This window comes from Protopterus annectens, chromosome 1.part1 (genome assembly GCF_019279795.1).
Source record: "Protopterus annectens isolate FY-2018-M chromosome 1.part1, PAN1.0, whole genome shotgun sequence".
In the NCBI taxonomy this organism is placed as follows: Eukaryota; Metazoa; Chordata; order Ceratodontiformes; family Protopteridae; genus Protopterus; species Protopterus annectens.
In genome coordinates this window covers 321,001,892-321,024,035 of record NC_056726.1, presented here as the reverse complement: position 1 = coordinate 321,024,035, position 22,144 = coordinate 321,001,892, and the positions used below count along the sequence as shown (strand labels likewise).

General features: G+C 39.2%; 1 protein-coding gene across 2 annotated transcripts in view; it reads left to right on the top strand.

Annotated features, from left to right (window-relative positions):
• Positions 1-22,144, top strand: part of WDR7 (WD repeat domain 7) — a 3,592,087-nt gene that overhangs the window by 976,357 nt on the left and 2,593,586 nt on the right. The window lies entirely within an intron of this gene.

The following is a 22,144-nucleotide window of genomic DNA, read 5'->3' as shown; positions in this document are numbered from 1 at the left end:
TTGGTAGAGAAGTAGTTGAACTTTTTTTTCTGTACTGAGAATTTTTCCAGATGTTTAGTTGGAGATAACAGAATATTTGGCAGTGAAGGAAAATCTGTATTTGTGAAGAAAATAATGTTGAAAAATTAGTACCTTATGTAGCAACACCTTTAACATTATTTTTTTAATAGAGCTATTCTTGTTTTGCTCGTATTTAGTATGCTGGCAGACTAATATGAAAGAATAGTGGGATCAAAGTGGACTACTATATCCCAAATTTATTTCTGGCTTGCAAAGTGAAGTTGCATTTCACTGTTGTAGTTACTCATCCATGTGAGTGAATCTTGTAAAAATACGCATGGCTGTACTTGTATAGACTTTAAAGAAATGCAGTGCTAGTTGTATAATTAATATTGATGACTATGCATAATTTTCTTGAAATGCTTTCAGAATGCCCATCATTTTATAGATGCACTCTCTCTTTTGAGTTACTCACCTCATTCCCAGCAAAGTAAAGTTTGAGATATAAACTTAATTACAATATTGTGAAGTATCAGCCATAGGTTCATAAGTACTAGGCTAGCTGCCCTTGCAGCCATTTTAAACCTAGACAATTCCCACAAAGGCAAGAATCAAAACCCTCTGGCTTGTGTCTGTCAGGTAAATACCTTAACCATTATGGCAACGCTCAGTATTAGAAAACTGTGTCTTAGATTTATGGTGAAGGAATTACCCTTAAACCTTGTTCTAATGACAATCACTTATGAAATGGAATGACTTTTGAACCTGTCTTTGAAATGTAGAACAGGACAGTGTGTACAAAAGTATATTTTATTCAGTAAAAATGTCTAATTTGTGTAGGTCTGTTAAAATAATGAAAACCAAATGGCAGTACTACATTTCAGTATGAACAGTAGAGCTTAACTCAACATACAGGTTTGTTGTAAATATGTTGCCGAACTTATATTGTTGCACGTTTGAGTTTGCTCATATTATTTATACTTTGGAAGTTTTATTTCTTTATTATAATACTCATAAGTGGCAATGGGCAGTTAATTCTGTATCCTAACTAACATCTAGCTTGGCTAGAAATTTTCTTGTAGTTTTTACTAATCGGTTTGTCTGTGTGACCTTTGGTTATGGATATCAGATGGTTTTAAATACCCTGTGTTTCTAAAGTATAGCCAAACAGTTCAGTTATGATGTGATGATGAGGTCGTAAGAAGGATGAAACATACATATCCAGGACTAGTGGGGTTTGGATTTATTGGCCTGAATGTATCCATAAAGACTTAAAAAGAAAAAGTAAAAAGTCATGGACATTTAGAAGCCATATAGCTGAAACACTTGATGTCCTTAAGAGGGGGCATTTGCATATATCTCATGGACCTCTCTTACAGGAGGTTTAAAGTTAACTTGGCTAGGGTTTTCTTGTATATGAATGTATACATAAATGTGTGTGTGTGTGTGTGTGTGTGTGTGTGTGTATATGTTTATATATATGTAAAACTGTGGTATATAATGAGCGCTTATGAATATAAATAACTTGTGAGTAATGAAACTGGATACTGATATAAAATATAAGGATGTGGATAATTATGTATTGCTCCAGTCAAGTTAAACTAAAGTATAATGACAGACAGCAGTGCTTTATAAAAATGTGAGATTCTGACTTGGAGGTATGGTTTTCAATAGGATGATTTGCATTAAGCTGTTTCAGTCTTTATTGACAACTTGGTGTATATAATGATATTGAAAACTATTTCTGAATGTAAATAAATTCCAGTTATGTTTGTTATTCTTTATTTGATGAAGCAGAATGGTTGTTTGAATTGCCCTTTTGAAAAGTAAGGGTTAAAGGAAAGGATGTTGACCTCCTTTCCTTCTGCTGGCTAGATGAAAACATGGGAAAAGTGACATTCTGGTCAAAGCGGTGGTACATATATGACTGCCAAAATATGTTTGTAAGTCTTCAATGGTAATGTATACGTGAGTTTTGAAAGACCTATGAAGTGTGTACATCAAACAACTTTCAGAATTAAGCTAATTACAGTAATGATAAAGACAATTTAAAGAAAAACTCCACCTTAGAACTAAAAAAAATCTATTGTTTCACTCTGTCTTTGTTTTCTGAGCTATTTTAACACCTCACAATCCCTTCTTATAGAATTTGTGTGTGTTCTGCAAAATGGCTCTGAGTGGGGCTTGACATATCAACTTGAACTTGTTTTTTTTTTTCAAGCCTTTCTCTTTTTTATAATTCATTTCAAGTCTGCTTTATATGAGTCACACTAGACATAAGGAAGTAGTGGTGTATTCCCATCATCCACATATAATTGGGTTAGTGCCAACCACTGTCATCTTGTATACCGTCTGTTAACAAGACTGCTTCTTTTATTTCTTGATTGCCCTCATTTTGTGTGTGTGTGTGTGTGTGTGTGTGTGTGTGCATGTGTGCGTGTATGTGTGTGTGTGTGTGTCTGTGTCTGTATACTAAGGAGTTATACAGCTTGTTTGACTCTACTGTGGTTTATTGTTTTTTTTTCTCCAATGATCATTGTGGTTTGGTTGTAAGAGCCCATTTTCAGTAGAGGCCCGGGGAAAAAAGCTCCATGAAGATACCTGATAGACTATACAATGCAAAGGTAAAACTTTATACATAGTAACATGGTGGAAATTATAACAACAATGCAGTACAAATTATAGCAAAGTAGTTCAAAAGATATTTATAGTAAGACAGTACAAACTATAACAAAGTAGTTCAAAAATATAATTAGTATAGCAGAGAGCATAACCTATATATTGAAGGTGTTTACAAGCACCTTATGCCAGATAGATAAATTGCAGGCCTTTGTTCAAAGTATCCTTTTGTAATCCAAGATGAATTGACCATCCCCTCCCCTCATACCTTTCCCTCAGGTGTCAAAACTGTTAGTGCCCTGAGGGATTCTTGCATTTTCATGTATAAGGGATAGCTGCTACTGGAAAGGATTTGGAAGTAATTCTGTTCCCAAGTGCCCGCTCATGCATTCCAGTTGTGTAAAGACTAACTCAAAGTCAGTGGAAGATGTCTGTTCCAAAGGAACTTTGTACCAGATATCCATCCTTCTCTGGAAGGATGTCACTAGAAAGCATAAAAGACCATCCTATAAACAGTATCAGTATACCTAATTGATAGGGTTCCTAGCTGTCTCACTTCCTACAGAGAAGTCCTGTTTTGAGCAGTTTTGTCCTATTGTGGTGGGAGGGCATAAGAATGATGAATATTTTGATTCTTTACAAGAATCACAAGAAATATTGTTTTCTAACTTTTCTTTAAATGTCACATACATCTTTGATACCACGTTTGTCATCTTTAAACGTAAAGCAGTATAAACAGCAAACATTTAAAGCTGAAAGCTTAGCATTTCAGTACTGTGATGCTGCTTATATAAGTTTGTCAGGTGACAACTGTCTTCAAACCACAGACTGATCTAATTGCACTGTTTTGCTATGAAAGGCATGACTACATTGGAAGCAGCTGTGAATCAGTGTTACATTCTCTTCCTCTCTGTAGTAAAGACACTGGAAAACAGTTTCACACCTCTGTCTTTTTTACAGTAGCTGCTGAGCTCCTGACATCACAGGACTAATTACCTGCATAAGATTGTCGGCAGTACATGCAGGAGCAGAGAAATTCCTCTGCAAATTATGTGAGAAGTTAAGTTTAGAAAGTAGGTGGTCTTTCCTTCCTTTGACTCCAAGGCAAGGAAATGAAAGTTTTATAAAGTACGAGTAGGTCTCTGATACCTGCACAATACTGGAACCATATTGTAGGGAGAAAAGCAACCTAAGAGATGTTAAACTGTGAAAGAAGGTGGATTTTTCCTTTAAGTGTGATGGAAACAGACCTGAGCTAATAAAACCAATGATAAAAACAGTTGCAAGTTTGAAAGAATTGATAGACTTTGACATACTGGATGGAACAGTGTGAGACTGTTGTGAAAAGCAAAAGGTATGAGATATGTGGCAAGGAGAGGAACATCTTAGTGAGGCAGAGTGGTGTTTTCAGCCATGTATTGTTGAAGAGCAGTACAATGGAAGTTATGCATGCTTGCTGACTGATGGTGTTTGGGAGAGAGGCTAGGGAGCACCACGTAATATAAATGGGAGAAAGTAAAACTAAGGAAGAACATGAGAAGATTATGTCAGAAGAATTTAGCTGGAGATGTTATAAAAGCAGAGGTTAAAGAATGTACTATGAATACGTATAGAGATTATGAAGGCGGTTTTGATTAGATTAAGTAAACTGTATCTAACTTTCACCTGATTAAATTGTATATCAAATGGTAACAATGTACTGTTCACTTCTGTACTGTTACTTTATTAGAGTGATGGATATGCTGGAGAATTTCAGAGTTATGTTGATTACTGGATAAATGTATCAGTATGTTAGTTTCCAGAAGGGTGTTATCATCATCAACCTCTTTTTTTGCCATTCTGTACATGGGGTTGGTGTGCTGTGTTAACATCTCTCACTATTTAATGCCACTCTACTACTTTCTTTGACAGTCATGCTTCACTGTTGTAGGTCTTCTCTCATACAATTCATCCACTTGTTTGCTGGCAGCCTTTGTCTCCTATTGCCTTCTTCCTGTCTGTCCCAAATCTATACTAGATTCTTTTCTGCTTTTCTGCACATGTGCCTGAACTACCATAATGTGTTTTCTTTTACCTTTTCTGCAGTTGGAGCTGCTTTGGCTTCTGCTGTTATATACTCATTTCTTCATCTATCCTACAGTGTGTGTCCTGCCACCTGTCTCAGGCACTTCATCTCCATCACCTGTAGTTTCCTCAACTGCTCTGCCTTTATTGCCAAGGTTTCTGTACCATACAGTAGTACTGGTTGCACCACTGTTTTGTACACCTTACTTTTCAGCTTTTTTGAATTCTTTTGTCATACACTACCTGTGATACTCTGTGCCAGTTGGCTGCAGCCCCTCTGATTCTAGTGTTGACCTCCTCATTCAGGCTGCCCTTCTCTTCAGCCACTCTTCCCAGGTAATTGACATTGTTAATTTGTTCCACTATTTCCCCTCTTTATCTCAGTTTTTCAGCTTCTTCTGATTTTCCTTATTTGCTGCCATTACAGCTGTCTTGTCTGTACTCAGTTTCACCCCGTTTGGAATCCTGGAAGAAAGCTGTGGTGGCTCTAATACCTAAAGATAAAAAATACCTATCAGGTCCAGCTTCATATAGGTCCATTTCTGTTCTAAACCATGCTTATAAAGTGTTTATGTCAATAATGGCTAAAAGAATGACAATGTTGTTGCCAAGATTGATAGATATGGGTCATTGTGATTTTGTGGAGGGGTGGCAAACATTTGACAACATTAATAGAAAAATTATGATCCAGAGAGAAGCAAAATGTAAGAAAATGCCAATGTTATTGGTGGGTCTTGATGCAGACAAAGCATTTGACAGAGTAAGCTGGGATTTTATTAGTAGGCCAAAGAAAGCATTTGCATTCCCTGACACAAGAATAAGGCTAATTGGGGGGATATATGAGGAATTAGAGGCAAAAATTAAAGTGGGGGACTCCTCTCTGATAAGTTCTGTTTGAACACAGGAACCAGGCAGGAGTGTCCTCTTTCCCCTTTGTTATTTGCATTATATTTGCAACCATTGGCAAAGAAAATAAGGGATTCAGAAATTCAAGAATGTAGTTGATATGGTAACTGAGAAAAGTTGACTTTATTTGCAGATGATATTTTTTTGTACCGAATAAAACCAGAAAAATACATTTCATTATTGTGGAGCATTCTGAGACAGTTTCAGGTCTTTTCAGGATAGATAATTAATGTAGATAAAACAAAGGCAGTACCCTAAGCTATGTATGTTTTTGGTTACAGGTTTACAAACCTAACCTCTCACCTGGCCAGCTTCTTTACTCATTCTCAATAGCCAAGAGCTGGAATACATTGCCTCTATCCATTAGAACAACTCAAAATCCCTCCCAGTTCAAAACTTCTCTTCATAATCACCACCGTCTCCTCATGCTGGAAGTGTACTTGTACCAAGCCCCCCCCCAGTAAGGGTGTGACCCCCCTTACTTCTTGCCACCACTGTTTCTGTATAAGATAGTACTACCATAGAAAGAGTTATAGAACCAATAGGTTATGTAGATGCATATTTTTCTGTTGATTGTTTAAAATTGTATACTCATGTTATGGTTCTCTCAACAGTTTGTACACACTTATTCTTGTAGTTACTTTATAATTTCTGTGTAATTTGATATTTGTAATGTTTAACTGTTAATTTTCTATACTGTGGAGCTTTTCTCCCTGGGCCTCCACTGAAAATGGGTTCTGTTAGGCCCAGTGGATGTTCCTGGTAAACAAAAAGCAAATAAGTAAATGAATGAATAAATAAACGTACCCACACAAGAATTGGTTCAGCAATACCCATATTTATGGGGACATGATAAAATGAAGTAATGAGAGGTATAGGTTAAAATGGATTATGTTATGGTAACTAAGGATATGTGGGAAGAGAATAAACAAAAGATAATAGAAAATAGAAAACTGGAAGCTCTTTTATAGAATATGGATAACAAAATACAAGCAGTGAAAATGTTTTTTGTCCCTTTATTTTTATACACAGGTCAGGAATATTTCTATTAACCAGAGGAGAAGTTGTGGATAACACTTAATAAAGAGTTGAATGATTTTATCTGGGAGGGGGAAAAGGACAAGAGTCAAGTGGGATAAGTTGATCCTTCCAGTAGAACAAGGTGGTTTGGGATTTCCTTATTTGAAGGGATATTTCAGAGTTACACAGTTAAGGCTCCTATATATAGCATAAGCAGAAAGGTATAATTCAAAGTTGAAAGTGATGGTGATGAAATGGGGGGAACTCAGAGAAATAAGGAGAGACTGGGATTTTGGATACAGATCTTTAAGGAGAGTAATTATAGCCATACACAATATTATATTCATAAAGTAGCAGAAAGTATTCCAAGAACTAAGCCAACATTGGAATGGAAGAAGGAGATTCTACCAGTAGGGGTGACTGCAGTTAGGGGTACTTAGAATAGGTAAGATGGGTCTGGAATTTACTGGAGAAAACTGGCAAAGGAGGGAACCAATGTATTGTGAGCAAATAATTACAGAGAGTTTAAGGTAATAGAATAGGAAGAGGTTAATTGTACATTTGGACTGCAGGTTAGAGACTGCCATCCCTATGAAGAACTGATATCAGATGAAGAAACAGTAAGAAGATACACATATGGCTCTCAAATGTGCAAAAAATATCTATAACCTTTAGGTTTATTGCTTGGAAGTGTTTGCATAGGAAAATTTATACTCCAAACAGACTCTAAAGATTTTTTCCTCAAGCAGATGGAAAATGTTGGAGGTGTGATGGGGAATGAAGAGGTAATTGAGAACATATTTTTTGGGAGTGTAATGAGTTGGCAAATTGTAAAAGTTTCCTACAGACAACTCTGTCAGAAATACTGGGCGAGCAAGTTGGTGTAACTAAAGAAATTCTTTTTTGAGCTGTGAAACAGGGTCTGAAATGCCTAGACATAGTATTGTAAGCCGTTGCTGAGTTTAATTTTGATGGCTGCCAAAAAAGCAGCTACTACACATTAGTAGTGAATGTAGTAATAGAGATAAAAGAAGTGGAAGTGGGATATTTATAGAAGAGTAGGAGCAAATTACGTAGAAAAAATTGGGGATTGTGTGAACAATACATTCAGAGTAATGTTTTGGAAGAGGAATGAAGTTTAAGAGAAGGCAGGAATCAAATGAGCTATGTAATGTTCAATTGACAATGACTGTATAGAAGATCATACGTGATATATAATGTTTGCAACTGAAATATATCAAAATGGTTTGTTTTCAGTTATATAAATTTATGATTGCCTGTGTCATCAGTGATAATTCAGTAAAGATGTATTTTGTTTGAAAAAAGGAAAGATTTGGTATAAAGAAATCCATCTTCATCAACAAGTCTATTGTTGATAGGCATTGGGCAACTCTGCACTTAAAGCTTCTCAAGAGTAGTACCCCCTCCTCTTTTACCCGCAGTGACCTGTGAATTGAGCTGCCTCTTCATATCTTATCTGCCATGCACTCAAGCTAGTCACATATGGTGACTGGCCACATACTATTTTTTACAAAGTTATTTTATTTATTTATTTTTGGTTATATTTGCTTGAGAGTTTGTTCATTATCTTTTATGTATCTTTGTTTCATATCCTTTAGTTTATCAACATTTCAGGGTAGATAAATTCATTTTACCACGTTTTTGTTTAGTTTTTTTAACTTCACTAGTCCCCTCCCTAGATTTTAAGGCATTACTTCAGTTTGTGCTTTTTTCCTGGACTTTAGACTTTATTAGTTAGTCTGTGAAACTATGCGCTTATTAGTTGTTCAAAAGTATTATTAGCTTTAATTTCAACTGTTTGTGATGTTTGATAAGGTTTCACTCCATATCATTCAAGGAAGAGAAGAAAATAACTAAAATTGTTTAGAATGGAAAGAAAACTCCTCCTCACCCCAGTGGGATTTTGACATCAAAGGCTTCTTTGAAGTCCATTTCCATAAATCAGTGACCGTTGAAAGAGATTCTACTGAGGATGATATATATTTTGACCATTCTTCTCACATAGTTCCAACCTTGTCTGTTAAAGCTGTTTCTTAAAGTCCCCAGATAAATTTGTCATTGATCAAGAGGTCTCTGATTTCATGGCTTTAAGATTACCATCTGCAAGACTCAAATTCATCTCCAATCCTTCACCAGAAATGGACTACAGGTTTGTGTAAACCTAGCCCTGCAAAATATGCCTTGCTGCCTCTGATTCCATTGTTTTTGGACAGATAGAACAATTTTATCTGTCTTATCTCTGCATGATCCTCCTGCTATTTCTCACGGAGTCTTACAGTCCAAGAGCCAGTCTTGAGGAGACATGAGTCAGTCCATCATATGCCAGCATCTGCTTCAGTAGAACTGTCAATGATAACTGTGGTTTCCACTATGGGGCCACAGTCTTTGATTTCAACAACTCTAATATTGACTCTTCAGTTAATGCCAGTGATTTTGACATCAATGCTGTTTGTATTGATGGGACCTTGGCCCTGATGTCAGGGCTCAGGTCCTTGGAGCATCCTCTACACCAGTCTTGCCAGTGTCAGTGCTGGCTTTGACAAGGTTGCCATTCAAGTCTTTGGGGTCAAGGCCATCAATGGTGGGTGAGGATTGATGAGTTTATCACCTGTAGTGTTAGAGTTTAATCCCTCAGGGTTGAACGTAGATCCCAGGTTTGTTAGCGTTGATGCTGACATTTGGGGAGTTTGGTATTTAATGCTTGAGAACTATGCTCTCGGTCTTGAGAGCAGCACAGATGTCAGTATTAATGATATTGATAGAGAGTTTTGCATCGGTCAGCTTTAATACATGTATCCCTTATAACATCAGCCTTGAACTATTGTGCATGTTTCTTTGTGTGGCTCTCTAGCTGTCAGCCTTGTCAGGGCAACAGGATGTTGGATCTGGAATTCTCATGTGGGGTCTCCCCACAGTATTTTGACCTATTCCAGTTTCATCATCCCCAGACTCATCACCTCTGAAGTGTGGTAAGAAACATTTATACAAGAAGTATCATGTAGACTCAATCTGTAGAGTCTTCCATCCTTAATATTAAAGAGAAAGAGAGCACAGATTCTTCTATCCACCTTGACGACCTGAAGTGTGGATACGTTTTGAGAAATTATGAGGCAGAGATGGGTGTTTTTTTTTAAATATAACTGAACAAGTAGCAATCCCTCATAAGACAATACCTCATTTAGAAGACTCTTTGAAGCAACAGTTTGAAGCAGGAGACAAAAGTGGAGAGGAGATGATAGAACTTTTTATTATGCAGCAGTGTCGGCAAAGATTGCCTCACCCTGTTCAGGGGTTGAATAAAAGAAAGAAAAGTAACATTATGTTTGGAACTATCAACCATAACAGAAGATTTTTCGGTTGTCTGCCAGTATCCAGTAATGGTTCCAACAACAATTTACTATCATCTTGAAGACTTCTAATGCCTGACCATCTTAAAGGAACATCTCAGCCAAAAGGTCATAAGATTACTAGTAGCTTCATCCACTGCTATCCCCATGAGGAAGATGAGCATCTAGCCAAGTAGATTTGTTGAACTGTTCGGGCAGCAGTGATGACCACAGTGGGTATAAACCGTGCCAAAGTCAGTGTACAAGTAAATGTAATGGTGGGAGCAAACAGACTTTAGTTTAAGGATTCATAGAAAATACTTTTTCAGTATTGTGGAATGGTAAATATAAAACTGATGCATGGAAATATTGTAGCCTAATATTTGGGTCAAATTCCTATTAATGGTATATAATCTGTTTTTCGACCCTGCAAAAGACTCTTTTCGAGGAGTCAGCAAGGTGGAAAAAAGATGTGGTTCCAAAAATCTCAAGGACCTTTTTAGGACTCATGAGGGGAGGTTTTCTTCATGGGCAGAGGGTGAAATTCTAATGAAGACGCCATCCATATGCCAGAAGGGGACCTCAAAATCAAAGGTTCCAAGATTCCTTTTTGGATAGGCCCTTTCAGTTCTACTGAAGGGTTGTATTTGCACTCAGAAGCCTGAGCAGCCATCACAAAAGATTCTTGGGTAAAAAAGATCATACCCAGAGGATATTTCATTCCCTTTTTACAAACTCCTTCACTCAAACAGAAAAGTCTCCCCAAAGATGTACCCAGTCAGTGGGAGTTAGCAGCTCTGGAAGTTCAAAAGCTGCTAGACAAAGAGCCATCCAAGAGGTCCCACCAGACCAAAGAGAATCTGGAACTTACTCAAGGTTCTTTTTAGTGCATAAGAAAATGGGACCCGAGACCCATTTTGGATTTCAGTCATCTAAATCAGTTTATAAAGAACTCCAAGTTCCAGATGATCACGGTTCAATCCATGTTGTCTCTTCTACAGAAGGATGACTGGATGTGCTGCATAGATCTCCAAGATGCTTACTATCACATCAAGATGAACAGTTCTTGGAGATATTTACTCTTTCAGCTGGGGGCTAGTCATTATCAGTTTAGAGCCTTTTCCTTTGGTCTCACCACAGCCCCCAGGGTGTTCACCAAATGTATAGCAGTAGTAGCAGCTCATCTCAGACTGTACAGATTCAGTGTTTCCTTATTTGGATGACTGGCTCCTCAACGTCTCAACCAGGCATCAGTTGTGTCAGTTCTTCGCGATCAGATCACAGTGAATCTTCCCATCTTCAGCCAGTTCATCTTGGAGTTTATAGGAGCTCACCTGGACACGATCAGTCAATTGGCCTTTCTACCACAAAACAGAGTGCATACCTTGAAATTGCATGTATGTCAGATTCTCTGTGTCCCTTCTCCTCTGGCAAAATTGGTTCTTCATGTCTTAAGTTCTGTGGTTGCGGGGATTACTCTGCTACCCACTGCTCTTCTTTACATGCAAATTCTCCACTGGACTCTAGCAGTACAGTGGTTGATTCTTTGACGGCCTTTGAACCATCCTGTAAAACTTTCTTGGGTTTGCAGGGATTTCCTAATTTGGTGGATTCAATCCAGTGAGGTTTGCAGGGATGTCCCTTTACCTTTCCTCCCCCAAAGGCCACATTGACCATGGATGCTTCCCACTGGAGGGATATTTCTTGGGATGAACTGTTCAAAGGACATGGCCCCCAGAAGAGACCAGTATGCATATAAATGTCTTAGAGATGAGAGCGGTCCTTTTAGAGTTGTAGGCCTTTCAGAACTCTCTTCCTCTAGGAAAAATTGCTATCCATGCTATCCAGACAGACAACATGCTGGTGGTATGATACATCAACGAACAGGGGGACCAAGGTCCTATTCTTTTGCTGAGAAGCAATGAGAGTCTATCAGTGGGCAATCTCCTCCAACCGCTTTCTTATAGCAACATGCATACCAGGGAAATCCAACTTTCTAGCCGACAAGCTCAGTAGGACTATTCTGTTGCCTCAGGAGTGGCTTCTCAACCATGCAGTGGCAGAAAGGATCATTTGCTGATAGGGCCCACCTTGGTGCAAGCTCTTTGCCTCTCCTCTCAACAAGTGCAGCAGGTTTTACATCATAATTCCCCCTCAGGGGTGTCACCAAGAGGTGCTGTAGTCCACGTTTGTCCCGCTGATCTCCTGTATTCTTACCCTCCCTTACCTGCAATCCACAAATTTCTTTGGAAAGTACTCGAATTGAAGAGCAAGGTTATCCTCATTGCCCCCTTTTGGTCTAGGCAAGTTTGGTTCCCCTTTCTGTGGTCTCACCTTCTGTGTCCTCCTTGGACACTGGACTCCAGTCCAGATGTGGTATCTCATCCCTCGGGGATGGCTCACCAGGACATTCCAGGCCTCAAGTTGACCGCATGGTTTCTCCAATTTTGATGATGGCTAGACAGTCCAGGCTTTCTTCACCAGTTCAGCAAATTTTAATATCCTCCGAGAAACCTTCAATGAGGAAGGTATAGAAGAATAAATGGAAAACATTTTCCTAGTGTCCTGAACAGAGAGAATTAGATCCCTTTACTGCTCCCATTCCTGCTGTTTTAGATTTTCTTGCTGCAGTTTTTCAAGGAGTTGCTAGTTTCCCCACTGTTAAAGTTCAGCTAGCAGCCATCTCTAATTTCCACACTGAAGATAATGAATTCCCTCTAGCTTCATACAGACTATATAAAGCAATCTTTAAAGGTACTTTTTTGTTTAGACCTCTGATTAAAGATCTTACTCCACCTTGGGATCTTACACTTATGCTGCAGAGCTTAGTTCAACCCCCATTCAAGCCTTCAGCCAAGTTTGATCTCAAATTTCTCTCTTGAAAGACAATCTTTCTTGTGGCTATTACTTCAGCTAGATGAGCTTCTGAACTCCAAGCACTCTTTTCAAAACCACCTTATTTGATTTCTCATAAACACATGGTTACCTTATGTATTAACCCATCTTTTCTACCAAAAATAGGCTCTGAAATGAGCATCAATCAAATAATTTGCCAGTCTTCTTTCCAAAATTTTCCATTAAAGGGGAATACATGCTGCACCTTTTGGATGTACACAGGCAGTATCATTTTTATCTTCGTAAAATGAAGGGTTTTAGGAAAACTGACTGTTTGTTTCCTTTTCCTGTAAGAAATTGGAAAATCCAGTCTCCAAAGTCTCCTTAGCTAAATGGTTAACAGATTGTATTTCTTATATTTATTCTTTATGAGATTTGCCTTTGACAAGACCCTCTAAAGTTCTGTCAAATAGGTATGTGGCTACATCATCTGCATTCTGTCCAGAACTTTTATTGATGATATTTGTGCTGCAGCCACTTGGACAAGTAATCATACTTTTATTGCTCATTACAAGTTGGATATCATCTCCAGAAATAGGGCTGCCTTTGGTTCTGCAGTACTTCGGAACATCCTTCTGTGAGGGCGACCCAGGGTTATCTTAGCTGGGACTCTGTCCCATTCATTAAGGAATGAATGAAAAATGACAACATCAGATATGTGTACTCACCATAGCTGTGCGTCTGTGTTGTCCATTTTCATTCTTCCTCACCCCCCCCCACTTCCCCTCTCTTTTTTCATTTGGGGAGTTATCTGATGGAGACTTTGGAACCACTGATCCTATTTGACCCCCTATTCTGTTCCTTTTTCTTGTTATAAGTTATATTCTAAATTGGTGCATTGTGACGGCAAACTAGATCTGAGGTCATACAGCAGTAACAGACATTATGGTTAAAGAGAAGAGCTTGACAGTCAGATCCAAGAGTCTGGAAGAAATGCAGCTCTTTGCTGCATTTACCTCCCGTATTATTTACAGCTAAATTTAAAAAAAAAGTAATAATAATTATAATTCTTTCCCTGTTTGTCTGACCCAGAAAGTTAATTCATTTTAATGGAGAAGTATCTTGTTACTATTCGTTTTTTCTGTTTTCTGTATTTAAATAGTGTGCTGGTTAGTTCTTCCTCGCTTTGGTATTTCAGACTGATCTGTTTGATGATACTTTGCCATCTACATGGCAGACAAGGCTCAAGGTTTCAAAAAAATGTAGAGCCTGCTGCCATAAGATCCCACCGCAAGATCCGCACTCCCTTTGTATATACTGCGTGGGGCAGCTTATCTGGACACAGAGTAAGAGGCTTGCTCCTCTTTTGATTCCAGGGTCATTCAGGGCTGTAGAGGTAAACCTCTTTGAAAAAGTTTAATCCCGCAGTCAGGACAGTCCACTCAGGTCTCAACAACTTCTGATGCTCCTTCTACATCATCAGCTAAGACAATGGAGAAAGCTAAACAAAATGATAGAGACAGGTTCAAGGAAAATAGAAGGACAAAGATTAATCAGCTTGGAAGTGATCAGATAAGTGGTCTCTGGTCCCATCAGAACCCTTGAGTCTGGCACCAAAGATTTCTCAGCCGACGGATCCCTCCAATCTGATTACAAACTTCTCCTTCTTGTTTTTCTCCAGAGCCAGAGAGACCTCAGCTGCATTCACCTTTTCTTTAGGAGAAGCACTTGCCCAGACCACCATCAGTAGCTTAATCCTCCGGGACCGTTTGGTCATCAAGCCTGTGTTGACAGGATGATGCAGAGATTGCTTTGGATGCAAATTCATTTAGGGGTTCTCCTGTCTTCATCCACACCAAATGTTCCAAGAATGGCTGCAACAGCCCCTCCATTAATTTCTTCATTTAAGGTACATCCTTCGGATATGAAAACAATGGAACCAAGCCTCCCAAGAGAACCCACATCAGAGCAGATGGTCATGTCAGTTTTAACTCTGACTATGTCCCTTACTCTCTTTACTCTGATGCCATCAAATCAGGATGAGTCTCAGAGCCAAAGCATCAATGCAGGGGCTTGAGGTGGTGATTTGGTATGAAAACATTCGGATCTGTCTATTTTGTTTAACACCTCTGCACTAGATAGCTCAGCCTAGATGTTGACTTTGGATCTGGGATGGATTGGGTCAGGGGGTGCTCTTTCTTCATCTTGCAATGATGGTGTGATAGTCTCTTCAGCTCCACTCTGTGTCTTGGCATTTTCAGGCTTTCAGAAGGGTTCTTGCTAGACCAAGAGAAGAGATGCTTTCCATGTTTAGCTCTATCCCAACCCCTTTTGGACATTGCATTTGACTTGTCATTTCCACTTGGACAGGGAAGTTCAACTTCCTTTAGTCTTGGGGATGCACACCATGTGAGCTCCTTATCTGACTCTGACCCATCTCCGGAAATCCCATCGATAGAGGGCCCAAGGAAGCAGACATCCAAGAGGAAACATTTAGATTAATCTCTGGAATCATTTACTGAAGACACAGACTTGGATGATGGGGATGGGTCCTTTGGTAATATGTGGGAATTGAGGAAGCAGTGGGGGGGGGGTCGGGAGTTGGTCTACTAACACATCCTACCTGGAAGAGTCTGTGTTTCTACTTCCTAGGTGGTACCACCTACTGATGCACTTATAGCCATCTTGGAAAGATCCTGAGCAAGGCAAAGCCAGTTCCAAAGAAGCTGGACAAGATTTTGGTTACTCCAAAGGATAGAGCACACTGGAGCAAGGGTGTCCCAGTAGATGCCATAGTTCAGCGACTTTCCCACTTAGAGCACTGAACTACCTGGCCTACATGATGTGTTTTCGGAGGGACTTGACAGAGGAATTCCCCAAGTCCTTCTCAGGTAACCTACCAATGAACATCCAGAAAACAGTGAAGTCCCAGCTGTCTACATTACAATCGATGTCTCAGATATTCATGCATCTGCTTTCTAATATAGGTGGTGATACAGCCAGATCAGCATGTACAGGCATAGCTATTTTGCTGGCATGTCTGGATACGATAGTGTGACTTTGCAGAAGGCTTCAAGACTTCCTTCCTTAAAGCTCCCTTTAATGACTCCACATTGTTTGGGCCAAAGGTAAAGGAAACTCTCACCAGGAGTGAGCAGAACAGTAATACCCTTTCTGCCATTGGAATCCACTTCTCCACCCCTCAGAGAACCTTCTCCAAAAATCAGAGGTATCACAGGAAGATGTGGTTCTGGAAATTTCAAAGGTTCAACCAGGACAGTTCTGCAGACAGGCGAGGAGGAACAATTTCAATGGATGTCACTCTAAAGGCAGAGGCGGACCACATAATCAAAGATTTTGTGGTCCTTTTTCCTGAGAAATCTTTCCAGTACTTCTGAAGGATTGGCCAACTGCTATATTCTGGAGTTGCTTGTGGGCTGTTTATCCCTGCACTCTTAAGCCTGGCAGGCCATCACATCAGACACTTGGGTGCTGCAGATAGCCACCAGAGGCTATATAATACCCTTTGCTTTCCCCTCTGTTAAAGAAAAGAAGAATTCCCACAGTACCACTCTATCAGATAGAATCCGCAACAATAGAAGTCTTAAAACTGTTAAAAAGAGTTGTCCAGCAGGTCCTTCCAGACTGTTTAGAATCTGGAGTCTATTCTCGGTTCTTTTTAGTTCTGAAAAAGACAGGGGACCTACAACCAATTTTAGACCTCAGTCATCTCAATCAGTTTGTAAAACAGACAAAGTTACAGACGGTCACAGTTCAGAACATTCTTCCCCTTTTGAGGAAAGATGATTGGTGTGCTCTGTAGATATCTTGGATGTGTACTACCATACCAAGATTTCAAAGCAATCAATGAGATTTTGCTGTTTCCATCTGGGAGCCATACACTTCAGTTCAGGGCACTGCCCTTTGGTCTCACCACAGCCTCCCCAGGTATTTACCTCTTGCATGGCAGTAGTCTCAGCATATCTCACACTGCTGCAGATTCTAGATGTTCCCATATTTAGACATTTGGCTCCACACTGCACCAATGAAGGATCTCCTACTCCAGCAGTGGGACTTCTTACTCCAGTTTTTTCAACATTTGGGGATCACAATCAGCCACTCCAAAAGCAAATTAATACCCACATAACAAATAGAATTCATTGGATGCCACTCGAACAAGAGCAACCAGATTGCTACTCTCTCAGAGTCCAGGATTCTGTCTCTATCGCAGACAGCAGTGCAAGTTCTTTCTTCAGCACCTCTCACCTCCAGCAAGACTTATCATTCAGTTGCTAGGACTGTTGACGTTGAAAGTAAAGTTAGTTGCCCTAGTCAGATACTGCACAATAATTCTTCAGTTGATCCTTTCTGTACAAGTGGCCTCAGTTCCTCCATTCTCTTCATGCATGGATTTGTCTAACTCTCATATGCAAGTGTGACATTACATCATGGTGGACCTTCACAGCTCTCATGGAAAGACAGCCCTTTTCTGCACATCTTTCCTTGGCCATAGTAACCATGGATGTTTCCCTCCTGAGATTGGGGTATTTCGAAGGGAAGACTGTTCAAGTTTCATGGTCAGATGCAGAGTCCACTCTCCACATCAGTGTACTGGAAATGAGGACAGTTTTCCTATCATTTCAGGCTTTCCAGAACTGTCTCCCCAGGGATGTGATCTCCATCCAGGTGAACATTAGGTGAGTAGTTTGGTACATCAACAAGCAGGGCAGAACCCATTCATATCCTTTGTGCTGAGAGGCCATGAGAGTATGCCGGTGGGTGATATCTTCCCATCATTTTCTCATAACAAAGCATATTCTCAGAACTTCCACTCTGTTAGTGGACAAACTGAGCAGATCCATCCTCCTGCCTCACAAAGGGTCCCTACAGGGACTATCATCAAAAGATGCTCTAGTCCACAATTGGCCCCCAGGATTTCTATATGCCTTTCACTCCTTTCTTCTGATAACAAAGTTGGTTCAGAAAGCAAAAAGATGCAAGGCCAAAGTAATCCTCATTGCTCCTTTCTGGCCCCGGCAAGTGTGGTTTCCCTCATTTACTATATCCTTCCTGGATGCTGAACATTTGTCCTGAACTTTGGGCTCTCACACATCCAGGCAACCCCACCTGGATCCAGAGACATTGAAGTTAATTGCATGGTTCCTCCAGTTTTAAAAGTGGTCCAAGATGTCAGGCTTTTAACTCAAGTGGTTCATATTTTGTTAGCATCTCAAAAATTGAGTACCAGAAAAGTTTACCTTAGTAAATGGAAGAGATTCTCTATCTGGGCAGCTGCTCAGGGGATATATATTTTTTCAGCTTCTCTTCCTTCCATTGTAGATTTTTTGTCAGATGTTTTCCAAAAATGGATCCAGCTTTTCAACAGTCAGTGTGCCATTAGCTACTATTTCCAATTTCCATATTGGACACAGTCAGATGCCTATAGCTTCTCTAAAGATTTCAAAGGCCTTTCTAAAGGGAACTTTCTTATTGATACCTCCCATAAGGGATCCTATTCCTCCATGAGACATAATTATCATGCTTCAAGCATTAACAACCCCTTTGAGCCAGCAGCTTCGTCCTACTTAAAGTATCTTTCTTGAAAGACTGTTTTCAGTTATCTCGGTATCTAATTACTTGTCTGTCTTTTCCCAATGACCATAAAATAATGTTCAGACTCTTCAGTGTACTTAATATTTTCTTCTTACCTTTTACAATGATAACATATTTGGATTTAATTTAAAACTTGTATTAAAAATTACAGTAAAAACACCAAAAATATGTGATGAACAAAACAAAACACACTGAAAACAGACAGCATGAGCATTAATAAAATGTTCTTGTCTAGAAACGCATATTTATTGAAAATATGTGGCAACACTTTTAACTACAAGAGACGTACCGGGATTTATCGTGAAATAGCATACAGTGAAGCACTAATTAGCAGCTATTTGTAACGTGCAGGAATTCAAAAGACAAATGTACAATGTTTGCTAACAGCTTGGGATAGTTCATTGGACACATTTGCTCCATTTCAAGAGCAACCCAGGAGCACACGCTAGTGAAGTGACTAGGTAAGGTTTGTACAGTAAACAAATGAAGACTGAGGGAAACAAACACTGTTCAAAGCCTTACCCATCAGCATAAGTGCCACACTAACTGCTGTAGCCCAACACGATGAATGTTACAACTGTGTCCCTACAAAAACAAGTTAAATTGAAACTGTGTTCATACTATTAAAATTATTGACTTCATGCTGTCCAGTTTATTCAGGGCTAAATAACAAACACCGTCAACAGTGAGCAAAACAGGGAAACTGAGGATCATACTCAAAAGAATTTGTCTCGCGATGATGCTGCTGTTTACTACAACTGATTTCTTTTACACCATAACTAATCTGGGATGCAAGAAGTATTTACACTCACACACACACACACACACACACACACACACACACACACACACACACACACACACACACACACTTACTTGTGACTAGTTACAGCCCTGTGTATGACTGCATACACTAAGATGTTTGCTTGTGATTAAATGAATGAACGAATTCATAAATAATGACCAAGAAGTGCATTTTAGCTCACTGCTGTGACAACTGTACAGTGTAGCCTATTGCACCCCATGCACTCCCAACCTCGTAGCTCAAGATTTAGAGAAATGGCCAAAAATCAGGAACAGATATTAACTATCTCTAACATACTCAAAAATTTGCTAAAAAAACAAGACTTGTATTAGCATGCATTTTCTGAAGGATATAAAGTCTGAAACTCACATTCCTGGCATTATTTAGAGACTTCAGTCCACAACATTTTGCCGGAAAATCACACATTTTACAGTGAACAGACCAAAATACTCATTTGTCAAGAAATCTGAACAAAGGCAAAAATAATAGTAAGACAAAGATGCAGAAAGGTGCAAATTTTAAATATTGTCATTTTTATCTATTGTAGTAGGTAGACTCCATGGACAAAGTGTCAGTTTGCAGAGGTAATCCAGGAGCACCTTCTGAATGAACAGCTTAAAGTTGTACAGTAGGCAAACGGAGTTGGAAGAATTCAAACCCTTTAATTTTAACTACAGGAAGCAGGTCATTAACAGCTCAGAGCCTTAAGTGCCAGGTAACTCCAATTCACTTAAAAAGTTGACAGAACAAAATGCATTTTCTGAACAATGAGAACTGCAAAACTCTAATGATTGGTATTGAATGACTAATCCTTCGTGATTAAACAAAAAATAGAAGTTATTGAAGGGCAGGGTATAAACTGAAACAAAACCAGACATCCTACAAAAATCAGAGACATATAAGAAGCAGATTACTCTAATTCACTTACAAAGTTAACAGAACAATAGGTTTTGCATTCACTTACTATGAAATTCTAATTACTAGCATTACTGACTGTAATCTTACTAAGTTATCAGAAAATTAAGTTAATGAGACAGACCTTCTCTCTGTAGTCAAGGGTAGAGGGTTTGTCCTTTATACCTCTATTTGCAGACCATGTGACTGAGCAAGTTACTTAACCAGATATTTCTCCTGTGTTGTCCCAAAAAGTGGGTTTATGTATTTTGTATTCTGAAGTGGCATGGTTACCTACCAATTCACTTGGTGGTCTGTCTCAGTATGAAGTTAAGTTGAAGGTCCATCTCAGAATGAAGTTCGCTCAGAGGTGTGTCTGAGAATTCACTTGGACACACACACGGACACACCCTCTGCCGGTAATGGACCCTGTGAATATTGTCCAGTGGACAGCAATCCAACAAATGGACAGTGTAACTTTTAGACCCCATTTCTTTAAGGGCTTGAGGAGCCAGACCAGGGGTGTACTTACAGTTGCCCATACTTTCATCCATGTTGCACTGAAAAAGAATCAGGGTTCCTGGATTTTCTTTGTGATCACTTATGCCACACTTTACAGTGACCATGTTTCCACACTCATCAGTTTCTACAATTTTCACTGTATACAAAAGTACCCATTGTTTCACCAAATTACAGGCACCCATCTTCACATTTTGATTCATGTAATTCTTGGCACCACATACCCACCTCAGAACCACACACTAAGATATTTCATCCTCCAGGATTTGTAGCTGAATTGGTATTTTCTGTATCACTTTCTGTTAAGCTTGTACCCTAATATGAGCAGGTCTTCAACACTTTTATCATTAGTGCTACTTAGCTACAATTCCAAAATTATAATTATGATGTCCTTTGTTCAATAACTAGACTGTAGTTGTGAGGATCACCTACAGATTACATGTTTGCACCCTTTCCTAGACCTTCCTAAACAGTAATACAAATTGTTACTAATTACCTTACATGGGCAGAGATTTGTTGTTTGAGTCACTTGTACAACTACTAATATCCATATATAATTACAGTTTCATATAGTTGTACAGTCTCCTGACATTTATGTAACTTCTAAACACAAATACACATGCACACGCACTCATGCAGTAACGTCTGCTGTGCTTACATTATTTGTACATTCATGTGTTTGTCCCCAGCACCTTATATTTTACACACGTCACCTGGTGAACGACTTGAAGGTGCACTGATTCCCCACCTGTGCAAGTTCCATTTACATGTCTTTCTTTCTTTCATCAATCTCATTTAAATATATTATGTAAAACTGGTACTAAAATCTATAAAAACTTGGAAGCAGTGCTCAATGTCCTCTAGCTGCTTCTCAAATTTGGGGTCTATCTCCCATAGCACATGCACCTACTGTATCCCATTCCACTACAGCATACCCTCCACATCCTACCATCTGTTCACCATCTGCAAGTGGAAATACCTGAATCTTCACTCTGCTAGCAGTTCCTATGTGCGTGGTATAGCTTAGTGTGGGACGATTTACCATGCACTTTATCTCAGCTCTGGAATCTGTAGGATGTTGCTTACCAGACAGTTGTATGCAGCAGGACAACAAAAACGATGAACAGTTGGAGTCCACTGCCTTACCTGTATAAGTATTAGTATAATCCAACCAATGGGCATTGTAAGGCCATAAGGCCTTTGATCCACCCCCCACCCCCATTATTTTTGGCTTTGTCCAGAATTCATATAGGCTGAGAGGTCTGCATAGTCATTTAGGATTGACTTTACGATTTATATCTTCCAGAAAAGGCATGCTGAATAAATAGTGCAATACATGGCAATCCAGGAACTTTTATAAGAATGATGCTTAAATTCTGTCCCTGAATTTTGGTATATTCACAGACTAGAAGAGCATTAATGCCCATGCTTGAAATATTTGTATGTATGTATGAATCTGGCCTCTTGTAGTTGAGTGTGTGGGAGAGGAAAGTGGGAAACATTCACAATATCCAGACTTTCG